This window comes from Lycorma delicatula, chromosome 9 (assembly GCF_047948215.1).
Source record: "Lycorma delicatula isolate Av1 chromosome 9, ASM4794821v1, whole genome shotgun sequence".
Classification (NCBI taxonomy): domain Eukaryota; kingdom Metazoa; phylum Arthropoda; class Insecta; order Hemiptera; family Fulgoridae; genus Lycorma; species Lycorma delicatula.
The window spans coordinates 68,125,346-68,137,729 of NC_134463.1; the positions used below are offsets into that span (position 1 = coordinate 68,125,346).

At 25.6% G+C, this 12,384-nt stretch overlaps 1 long non-coding RNA gene across 1 annotated transcript; it reads left to right on the forward strand.

Moving 5' to 3' along the window:
• Window positions 1-3,909: 3,909 nt before the first annotated feature.
• Window positions 3,910-9,074, forward strand: LOC142330066 (uncharacterized). Its single transcript, XR_012757672.1, has 2 exons — window positions 3,910-4,600; window positions 7,900-9,074. It is a non-coding gene; the product is annotated as an uncharacterized LOC142330066 (long non-coding RNA).
• Window positions 9,075-12,384: the final 3,310 nt, after the last annotated feature.

Consider the following 12,384-nt stretch of genomic DNA (forward strand, 5'->3'; position numbering starts at 1 on the left):
AATTTATGGGATATGATATACAAATGTGTAGCAAATATTCAGCTGAGGTATACTTAAATTCTAAAGCAAATAACACAATAATAATATTTCATGGTAACATTCTAAACTATTACTTTGTACATATTAACAACCTTGAACTTTTTAAACAAATATCAACTGAAAATAGTTTATATAGTAATTTTCTTTTCCACAAACCGTGTGAAACTTTTTGTTTTAATAGATAAATTTACTTGTACTGGATAAAACAAAAACAATTATAAAAAAAATTAATAAATACATTTATAATTTTATATTTTTTTTTTACAAAAAGTAATTTATTTGTTTTTAAGCAGTTTTCTCGTATAAATTGTTTGAGTAGAAAATTGTTTTAATACTCCTTCCTTTCTATATTATTCTAGTAATTTTTAATTTATATGAAGAAAACCTTTTGTAATTAGGAAAAATTATGAGAGGGTATTTAGGTTTTTTAATTTCAGTTTGCGGTAATGGAATTTTAAATTAATTAAAAGATTATATTTAAAAAGTAGTGTGTAAAGTACATTTTAAGTACAGGATGTTTTTGTTTCAAATTTTAGTTTATAAAACAATTTTTCATTTGCATCACAAAATTTGCATTTGTTTTAATGCTACTTTGGTTTCATTAAAATCAACCATCAATAAATTTGTTTATGTGCTTAACAGATAAAATTGTTTGTAAGTATATTTCTTCAAAATAAATTAAATAATAATTGTTTATACACTCGTAATGAAATTGTGATTATACAGTAAGATTGTACTGCTATAAAAACAGGAAAAAAATGGCATACATTTACGTATGTATAATTCTTTGTAATTTCTACTGGTTTTATTCAAATAATAAATTTGAACTTACATCAATAATTCATAAAGCAATTAACTTTAAATCAATATAAAACTCATTTTTTCTGCTTTAGAAGTTTAACAGTTTTTACTCTTCAAAGATAAGCTTTGCTTTCATAATGCATACTATGATATTTTTCTTGTTTGCTTAGGTTAGATATTAAAATATTGAAAAAAAAAAATTATATATATGTATGTGCTATAAAATCTGTTATATCAGTTATAAAACTTTAGGCCCTTAAATTACCGATGTTCAGCTTATCATAGTGGAACATAAAAAAAAAAATTATAAAAATTGAGAAATAATACAAAAATAGGGAAGTTTTTTCTTTATTTTTTTTGTAAAGATCAAAGATTTCGTTTATTTCAGAAAAAATACATATTTAAAACCAATAAAGTTTGCATATTATTTTAAGAAATTACTTTGCAAATAGTATACAGATTTCTTGCGAATGAACATTATTTTTTTTCCTTAAAAAGAAAAGTCTAGAAAAAAAAGTCTATTTTTTCCAATTATATAAAATTGTTCATTAATATTTTTCTTAAGTTCATTATGACATAGCAGCTGTTTAAAGCTTTATGTGCTTTTTGATGCTTTTCAGAATAGTAAAATAATTTTGTTATCTTTGAAAACAAGCTTCATCAGATAAGCAGATTACTTCACAAACTTGCATTGTATTTGATGTAAGCTTAACTAATTTATATGATATAATTAATTTAAGCTTCACATACTGAACCTAGTTTTATTACTTACAATTTTATAAAACATTTTTAATTTATATTTTAAAATAGCGTATACGTCAATTTGTATCCTATTCTTAAGTAGATCTTCATAATATGTGTTTTAAAATGTTCATTTTCAGTTTTGTAACTTCCTGTGTTTCCATTTTATAACACTATTTTTTTTTTTTTTAAATATTTGCTTAAATTCAGATTCATAAATAATTCAAAATTGTTTTTATTAGTTATTTATTTTTTAGTTTACTTTTATATAATTGCTCAAAAAATTCATTCATAATTTGAAATAATATATATAATATTTGAATAAATGTAATAATTTTATAGATAAATTATCATTTGTGGTTTTAGGGATCAACGTAACTCTTATATAAATGTCAGTTATACAAAAAGTATAACATAAACATTTTTTGAGGAGTGCCTATAAATTAAATTTTCATTTTATATTATTTGATAATAAAAATAATAATAAAAATTTATATTGATTGATGCAGATATAAATTTATGTTTCACCTTTCATCTAATATTTAAATCTTTTTTCATTGAGATATAACATCTTTAATGTAGTGTTTGAATCTTTATTTATGCATATATTTTGTGAAACTTCTCTAAAAAAAAATTGCGTAATGTAGAAATTGCATGGCTCCATGAATGGTCATTGGAAATTGCAAGATAATTTTAGTTTCCGTTTTTTAAAAATTTTTTTATATAATTCATTATATTTATTACCGAAAAGAAGTAAAACAATGATTTATTGTGTTCATTTAAATTATAAGATGTGTTAATCATTTCATCTTATATTAATCATTTGTTAATATAAGAAATTTTATAAAATTATTGATTATGTTGCCATTAATTTTCTTACAATATATTTTTATAAGATTTGTATAAGATTACTGTGTTGGTAAATCTTTTAATATTATTTTTTAGTTTAGGTGTTATAAAAGAATCTGTAAATGCAGTGCAGCTTTATGGTAGTATATTTTTTAGTAATGAATGAACTAATAAAAAAATATATGTAATTTCCTTACTTCACATTCTTTTATAGATAGTTAATGTCTGCAATTCCATTTTTCTACAGATAAAATAAGCATATAATAATAATAATAATAATAAGCATAAAATAAGATTCCACAGATAAAATGGTATCATTAGAATTAATACTTAACGACGTACTGATTCCATTATACCTGAAATATCTTGATCAATAATAGCTTTGAAAATAAAAATAAATAATTTAAGTATGTATATCATCATCTGAAGTAGAACAAGTATTTAATAAACAAACAATACCACATATGACTGCTTAAAGCTTTATGATAAGATCCCTGGTTGATAAATTAATAAATGTAATGAGAAATTGTTATTGAATAGTGAGTCTTCCTTAATTTTTTTTTTAAAGGTAATGATGACATGTACATTATGATTGGATGAAATCAATCAATAGAGCCACACGTTTCTATTATAGAACAGTATCTAAAAATATTTATACATTAATTCATATAAATTAATCAAGAAAACAGAAAGATTAAGTAGAATTCACTACTTGCTTCCTTTTCTCCTTCTTTTCACTGTGTCATTGGTTTGCTTCTAGTTAAAGAGAGATAATTATATGAGAAAGGGTAATTAACCTCTCTTACTGGCAATCCTATTAAAATCTAGAATTCTTTGATTTAGTTCAATACTATTTAATATTAAAAAAACTTTTTTACATTATAATCGTTTTCTTTAATACTGAATAATTTTTAGATTTGAAAACACTGATTTTCTTATTAAGCTGTAGTGTAAAGACATGTATGTATATATATATATGTTGCATGTATATTGTTGATTTGTTTTGCTTGTCAGATTGGTCAACTGTACTTTTTTTTTTCTTTAATAAAAACTAAGTTGACTAATTTGATACATACAATTTAAGATTGTATATAGAGATTAATGACAAAATGGTCTGTAGTTTCAGGGAAGGGATCTCTGCATAGCAATGTATTTATTATTATAATAATTTTGGAATTTCAGCAAATTATGGTTTCACAGAGAGGTTTCATTTTTTATTTTTATATCCATGATGAAAAGATTATAATAATTTTACGTACCATGAAATTTTAAAACGGTCAGTAATTAGTTCAAATTCTAAATTGGAGGATTTTAATTTTTTTTGCTCTGTTACATTTTATGTAACTGTACATAAATAAATGCCTTTTTGAATTTAATATAAATTGAATATCTATTCAATTTAATATAATTATAGCTTCTCAAATCATTGAAAATTTTTTACAAATACAAATTGTTTTTTTTTTTTATTATTATTGTGTAATTGTGAATTATTGTAAATACCAAATATTATATTTTCCATATGGTATGAATGAGGTATGAAGTGCCATGGTTTTGGAATTTGTTATAATTATAAATGTGATTATTAGTATTATTATAGTTATTATTTTTACTGTGAGATTATTGTATAATATTTAGATGTAAATATATACATCTACCTTTTCATACCTTTTCATTAAAAATTTATAGTTATTTTATTTTTATTAATATTATTTTTAATCATGTCTATTATTCTGTATTATATATGAATTTATTACAATTATTATTTGTGAAAATTATATTATTAAACTTCTGATTTAAATAATAATAGTAATTTAAATTATTCATATAAAATGATAATGCTGTTTTTAATTAACAATAAAATTGCAGGTATTTTTTTAGTGAATCTGTAGAATTGCATTACATTGAGAATTAAACTACATCATCTAAAATCTAAGAGAAAAATGTATACTGATTTGACTTGACTGTTTATTTAATTTACTTTATTATATGTTGTTTGATTTGGGAAAGATTTTAATAGGGAAAGTAAAATTTTCTGAGAGAGTAAGACAGAGGGGGACTGATGAAAATGGTTATTAAAAAAGGAAATGCTGTGAAGGATATACAAATATATAGTGTTACTGATAATACTTGAATAACTACAAACAAATAATTACATTGTTCATTATTCAAGGTAAAGGTTATTGATGTTATGAATGACTTATAGTTGTACTTTTAGATCAGTCAAGTCAGCCTCTTACGATCAGGAATGCGTTCCTGAGATTTTGGTGCTAATTAAGTTAGGATAATTTTTTTTTAAATATACAGTCTTGTATTAATTTTTTAATTGAATTTAAAAACAACTATAAAAAGCAAAAATGTGATAGCATAATATATACGTTACATTTTACTTGTCGTATTACCATGTGAACCTTAAACAAGCATCAGCATAGTATAAAGGTTTTGCACATGCTAATCTGCAAAGATTATAGAAATTGGCTAGCCTTAATCATTAAATATCATCATTTTCACTGATTCAATATTGCCTCTTAGCCAGATAACATAAGGTTATCTGGCATAAGGTGTAATACAATTATATTTTTTGTCATTTTCCAAACAAGGAATACAGATAAATGCTATTGCTAGCGGAAAAAAGTTCCACTTTTTAACCTTGAAACTTTTAGATAACATACGTCTCACCCGTTCATATTGAAGTTGAAAATATGACATATTAAGTAGTAATATATTTTTTTTTTGTATAAGACTTGTAATTGACAATAATTAATATTACTGAAAGATTAATCTTTTTTTTTCTTTTTAAACTAAGAATATTGTTAACTCTGAACATGCATGATAATCTAAAACATGTTTAAATTTACAGATGTAAATTAGATTTAGTAAAACTTTATTTTTTACTTTATATTTTTGTTACAATATATGATATATTATATGGAAGATGTCTATATTAATTCATGGTAGATTCCCTGTTATCCAAAATACTGATAGTGGATTTATGTTGGACAACCTGAATGTACTAAGTTATAAAGAAGATAAATTCATTAAGAAACAATTTTTTTCCAGGAAAACAAATTTTTACCATACATGATACATGTATTAAAGCATATGTTTAAAAATTATTAATTTGGATTGTTCTAAATATTGTATATAAATTGTTATTTTAAAGAATTAATTTTTGCATCTTTGTTTCTCCCTTTTGTGATTATTAATTTTTTTCATGACATTATTAATAGCAAATCATATTTAGTTAATAGTTTATCGGATTAAAGGATTCATGTTTTTTTATTATGGTGTTTTAATATTATGCTGTTCAGTTTTTATTTACTCTTAATCCAATTCATAATACCCCTACCAAAATCCATGACAAGATTGTATACCACCATTATTAACCCTTCTTTCAGGGTCCAATTTTTTTATCATTAAATTAATTTGTTACGTTTATACAATATATTGCTAAATTCAATATCGTTCTATTTCAGTTACATAAAATAAATAAGTCATAAAACATATTCCATTACCAACATATTATAGTAAAGTAAACAGTGACACAAATTCAACTGTAATTGATTTAATGATAGTTAGTGATGGAATATATATATATATATTCCATATTTAAATTCCAATATATATATATATAATCCAGGAGATGATCTCCATATTGATATGAAGAAAAGACTTTGTATCAATATAATTATGTCCAGAAACACTTAGTTTACTGACTAATTCACCATTTTGTATTTTTAATATAAAGATTTATTTCTCAAGAATGGTTAATCATATCGAGCTGAAATTTTCTGTACTGTTAAGATATCTAAAGGTTTACTTATATAAAAATAATGTACTTGATCTCTCAATTCATTTCAAAATGGTGGCCATCTAAACTTTTTAATGATTAATATTTTTACAACCGCTGTTTATTTAAATGTTAAGTTATTAGAAAAAATGTTAACCATTTTATGACAAAGAAAATAAAACTTTATTTATTTGAATCTGTTCATAAATAACAAAGTTATGGAAAAATTTAGTGAGTTACTCTAGATTAAAAACAAGTACTTTTATAGTAATTATAATATAATAATTTTGAAAGTACTGCAATAAAATAAAATATTGAAATCGTGAAAATATAGTAATAAAAAATATTAATATTGATAAATAATTTGCATTACACATTCTTCATTTAATGAACAGACATTGGTTATTAAACAAACTTTTTTTTCAATTAAAATTTATTTAATAACAAAAAATTATTGTATCAGATAATAAAACATTAATAAAGAAAACTAAAATAGCTGTTTAAAGTGGCAGTCCTCACTCAAAATACATGCATCTAGGTGTTTTTTCATTGACTGCTGCATTCTTTCAAAGATGCCAGGTGTCTAACAAAGCCTCTCAATTTCTTTTAGAATTATTGTGCACACTTCTTCTATGGTATATACAGCAGTGTCATGTACAAGTCTCTTTAAATGGCCCTATAAGAAAAAATCAATCGGATTGTGATCAGAAGACGCCTTGCAGGCCATGCTACCAGGCCTCCACAGCCGATCCATCTGTTTGAATGTGCTTCATTTACGTGATCTCAAACTTATAATATGTAATTTGCCAGAGCCCTATCCAACATGAACCACATTTTGCTGCATGTATTTTAGTGGCAAATCTTCGAATAAAAGTGGAAGATCAGCCATCAAAAAATGTAAATATCTTTCACCATTGAGCATATCATGTAAATACAGACAATTAGTGGCCACCCACATTCCAGCCCATATGTTTACAGAAAATTGATAATGGTGACGGTTCTCTGAAATGTCATGAGGGTTTTCTATTGACCACACGGGTGTTAAGAATGGCTGATCTTGTAAATTTGGTTTCATTGATGAAAAAAATATCATTCAAAAAATTTGGATTAGTACATTTTTGGATTAGCCATTGGCATGATTTAAATGATATTTTATGGTAATATTTTCAATATTATTATAATTATTACATGATAAAATAAATCAAATTATTCCAGTTCAGATCGTGATTAGTTATTTTAGTCAGGAGTATATGAAAACTGGTTATTTAATCTAGTGACGCGCTTAAAGAATTGCCATAACTTTATTATTTATGAATAGATTCAAATAAATAAGGTAACATTTAAATAAACCAGTGGTTGCAAAAATATTAAAAAATAAAAAAAATACATGCCTACCATTTTGAAAAGGATCAAGAAATCAGGTTCATTATTTTTATATAAATAAACCTCTAGGTAACCTAGTAGTATATGAAATTTCAGCTCTATACGGTTAACCATTCTTGAGAAATAAATTTTTATTTTACTAAGCGTTTCTTGACACATTGATAAAGTTACACAACACAGTGGTTAATTCCATAACTATTTAAAACATACTCTTTTTCTGTTATTTCATACATATATTGTTTTAATTATTAATCTATTTTGTAGTAAATCTTCTATAATCATATATTAATGCATTTCAGGGGCTATTTTATTCATGCTGGGACTGTATGAATGCATTGAACAAGTGCCTATTTTCCCGTTTCATTAATCAACATTGCTTTTTATACTTTTGAGAATTGCTCTTTCTCTCTTTCAAATGTATTCAACATTTTACATGGCTCCCCTAATTAATTTTTATTCTTCAGCAATTTCTGCATAAATTTTGGTTGGTATTAGTTACTAACTTTTAGTAAACTACAAATATTTCCTCCTAAAATGGCAGTAGGTTCAAGTTCACTAGATTAATAAATCTATTAGATATTAAAACATTGATTATAATTTATTTATTTACTTTTTTATTTTATAAAGATTATAATAAAATCATAAAATAAAAAATATGAGAAAAATATTTTATATCTTCATTAACTAAGAAGATCAATATAGTGAGAAAAAGTCTTTATTAACATAATATTAAATTAAATAAAATTATTCACATAATATTTTCATATGTATAAATAATTATGAACTGTATATGTTTTTTCTGGTGTAACTTTACAGTTTCTTACTATGTTATAATTATATAGATTTTATTACTTTTATTCCATTATTTTGTTTTAGATTATAATTACCTATGTATTTGTATATAAAAGAAAAAAAATTTAGATCATTGTATGTAATTATATGTGAAAATGTAATTGAAATTATATTTTTTCTGTCAAGTTACCGCTTATTATAAGTATCATGTATTATTTTTTATTATCTTTTATTATTGTTAAATGACAGGTATAAAGATACAGGTTAAAAATATAGTAGTTGTTATATAGTCTTTTGATTGGGGCCAGAACTTAAAAATGGAAAGTAAATTACTGTGTTGATGAAAAAATATTTTTAATAAAAAGTACAGTAATCTTTTCTTTCTAAGTAATGGTGCTACGTTGATATGAAATATTATCATTAAGAAATGGTGTGATAGTATTTTAGTTTTTAAAGTATAGTATCTGTTTAATAATTCATTATAGTTTTATTTTGTTATCATTATTATTGTTATTATTAATATTTTAATATTAGTTTGTCATGAATAATATGTTTGTCTCACAGAAATGTTGTACTACCATTATGTGCCTTAGTCATTTAGTTTTATTATTATTATTTTAAAATATGAATGTTTTCATTTAAATTGTATCAATAATCAAACAATAAATGTTATTCTAAACTATATAGTTCATATTGTGTTATATTTAAAGGAACAGATCTTAACTCAACCACCTTAATCTGGTAAGATTTATGTGTGTATATATATATATATATATATATATATACACACACAAGGATTATTTTTTAAGTAAGGTCCATTTTGTAATACAAACAAAACTAGTAAAGATATTATCAAAAACTGATTTTATTTTGTTCTTTACACTTTATGCTACTTTTCTACATAGTTACCTTGTTTGTAACATTTATCATAGTTGCCATATCATAGAAATCAGCCACCTGTGAAAACAGCTAGTCTTCAACCATTGTTTTCAATTCTTCATCGGTGTAAAACTGCTGGCCGCCAAGAAACTCCTTCAGGTAGCGGAACAGGTAGTAATCACTCGGCGCAAGATCTGGGCTGTGTGGTGGGTGGTCCAGTTACTCCCATCAAAAGATCTGATTAACTCTAGAGTTTGAGCAGCAGAATGAGGTATTTTATTCTAGTGCAGTTAAAAAGCTCCAGATGACAGTAAGCCACGTTGCTTATTCTGTATGGCACGCTGAATTTTCATCAAGGTCTCACAGTACGCAGCTGAGTTTATTGTTGTCATCTCTTTGGGCATAAAATCATCTAATAGGACATGTCTATCCCAAAACACAGTTGCCATAATCTTGCATGTTGAAATTGTTTGCTTGGTTTTCACTTGGAGTGCAGGTGTTCTGTATCGCCATTCCATTGACTGCCGATTTGATGCTAGAGTGATGTGAGAAACCCATGTCTCATCTCCTGTGACATTGAGGTCCAATAGTTAATCTCCTTCCTCACTGTTGGGTCAAAAATGTTAAAGCATTAGCTATTTTTTTTTTTTGGTGTTCTTCAGAAAGTGGCCTGGGAATCTATAGTGAGGAATAGTTTTTTGAACTGCAAGATTTCAGAAATGATTTTTTTATAGCACTGATCTTGAAACATGTGAAAATATTAGTGACAAAATGGAAATCGTGAATCGCTGGTATTCACAAATTTTGCATCAACTTCGCACACCAAATCATCTGTGATTACAGAAGGTTGACCAGATCGCAGTTCATCATGGACTTTGTCCCGCATGTCCTTGAACAGTCTTACCCATTTACACACTTTGCTGTCATTCACTGAATTAAGCCTGCATATCTGGTGATGAATGTCCACTGCTGACACATTCCTCGCAGTCAAAAATCAAATTTCAGATTGTATTTCACAATCGCTGGGCTGCTCTATTATTTGAAACATTTCATCTTCACAATATAAACCATACACAGTGATGCTACAACTGCAAATAGTGTCTGCATTCATTAAAAGAATACTGGGAGCCATACATCTGCAGTGGTGTTTGCATTTATTAAAAGAATGCTGGGAGCCTGGGGGCACATGCATGTTTTTGACAGTCATGTAAAATTTACATAGCTATAGCCAAATGGACCTTACTTAAAAAATAGCTCTCATGTATCTCTTATTTGCAGAGAGTCTACAGATTTTATGTTCAAATTTGAAAAAGATGCAGAATGTGACTTAGAAGCTCAGACCCTACACCCAAAAGTAGGGAATCTCCAATGATCAAATTTCTTTTGTGTCAAAGGATGGTATACTTAGCCTGTACAGACTGTCTTCCATTTATAAAGATTCATACAAATAGTTCTTGAACCATTCAAATATTATATTTTTTTTTAACCAGTTTCCCACTGCTTTGCTTGCATAAGATTGTCTGCTTTTAATTTTATTTCATTAATTATAATTTGCTGATTCATATTACGTATTATTTTTTAGTGTTCTTTTATTATAATAACTTGAAAAAATCAATATATTATGCAGGTGTTCCAAGGGATTGAGCACTTTTTTGTGAAGCTAAAAATGCAAAAAAATATCACAAGCATAGGCCCAGTAATGTTTTATTCTCAAGTAAACTAAAAATATTTCACCGCGATCTCTGACAAAAGTATAAAATGAAGCTATTGTAAAATTCCTTGGGTTCTAAATTAAAGACTAAACTTGGTGGTTTTGTATACATATTGAAGAGAACAGGTTCCTGATATAAGAGAATAAGCAGATCGATGGTAGGTTCCAAAAAAAATTGTTATAATGTTAAAAAAAAAACTTTTTTAGTTTTGTTGTAATTGTTTAGATTGCCTATAAACAAATAAAAATTTGTAGAGAATTTAATTCTGAGAAAATTAATTAAAACAATCAATACAAATAATCTGTAACAATTAAGCTCTCTTTTTTTCTGTTTAGCTTCTGGAACCACCATAAGGTATTACTTCAGAGGATGAATGAGGATAATATGTATGAATGTGAATGAAGTGTAGTCTTGTATAGTCTCAGGTCGACCACTCCTGAGAAGTGTGGTTAATTTAAACTCTACCACCAAAGAACACCAGTATCCATGATCTAGTATTCAAATCTGTATAAAAGTAAGTACTTTTATTAGGATTTGAACCCTAGAACTCTCAACTTCGAAGTCAGCTGATTTCAAGTTAACCACTAGACCAGCCTAGTGGGTTGTAACAATTAAGCTAGGTTTTGCCTTCTGTATACTGTTGTTCAATGTTATATTGAAATCCATTCAATTATCTGTAACATTTTTATGTAGAAATCTGAAATAACAAGTCACAGTGTTCACGTTGATTGATTTAATACAATTTAGTATGAAGTTTGGTATAAAATGTATTAAAAGTGAATAATTTTGAAAATTTTATTAAAAAGATAATGTATTTTTAAAACAAGTAATTCATAGCAGTTATAAGACGCATATTCAGTATCATTAGTTTTTTAAGTCCTTTTCAGTTTTTGAAATAAATTTCTAAAAGTAGAAACAAAAAATTTATTGTGTTGGGAGCTATACTCCCAACTCTATTTATTCTTCCTCACCCATAATTTTATTAGTTTTTTAATCTATATTATGTTTGCTTTTGTTTAATTTTCTAGTCGTTAAAGAAGTTAAGCTCTGTCACATATTTTCTTTTTATTAAGTTTATTTTCGTAAAATGTTTTACCAGTTTTTTAAACTTATTTTATTGGCCAGACTAAGGACCAGGATTTTTCATTAATTTCTCTCCCTTTTACGGGTTTTCTTTCTTGATCTCCCAATAGTTCATTCTTTTGCTTTGTTTTGACTTTCTCTCTTCTGACCAGAGATTGTTAGTTTCTTTTTTCTCCTCGTGAAACCCTTGAAATTTTGTAATCCGTTTTCTGAACGTTGTTCTATCCTGTACTATTTCTTATTGTATTTTCATTTCTATTTAGGACTTTTGAAACCACTGAGACCCATTGATTTCTGTTCTTTTTGTTACTAATGTTT